At 48.5% G+C, this 307-nt stretch overlaps 1 protein-coding gene across 1 annotated transcript in view; it reads right to left on the bottom strand.

Annotated features, from left to right (window-relative positions):
• LOC103250373 (E3 ubiquitin-protein ligase Mdm2-like) overlaps window positions 1-307 on the bottom strand; it is a 28,226-nt gene that overhangs the window by 16,144 nt on the left and 11,775 nt on the right. The gene's annotated exons all lie outside the window — the stretch shown is intronic.

The following is a 307-nucleotide window of genomic DNA, read 5'->3' as shown; positions in this document are numbered from 1 at the left end:
CTACTTGGAAGGCTGAGGCAGAAGGATCGCCGGAGCCCAGCAGGTCCAGGCTGCGGTGGCCGGGAGTGGCTACTGCATTCCAGTCTGAGTGACAGAGTGAGACTCCAACTCAAAAAAAAAAGAAAAAGAAAAAGGAAAAATCTCATTGGCATGTTTTACCACTCATTTAAAAACACTAATTAAAAATGTCAACTGCTGAGATGACTAAGAAGAATGACAAACTGGGATCGGTGGCTCAGCCTGTAATCCTTCACCTTTGGGAGGCTGAGGTGAGTGGATTGCCTGAGCCCACGGGTTCGAGATCCGC

This window comes from Carlito syrichta, unplaced genomic scaffold, assembly GCF_000164805.1.
Source record: "Carlito syrichta isolate Samal-C Ts95f unplaced genomic scaffold, Tarsius_syrichta-2.0.1 Scaffold130369, whole genome shotgun sequence".
Classification (NCBI taxonomy): Eukaryota; Metazoa; Chordata; class Mammalia; order Primates; family Tarsiidae; genus Carlito; species Carlito syrichta.
Note: the sequence above shows the minus strand (reverse complement) of the source record. Positions and strands in the feature narration are given on the sequence as shown.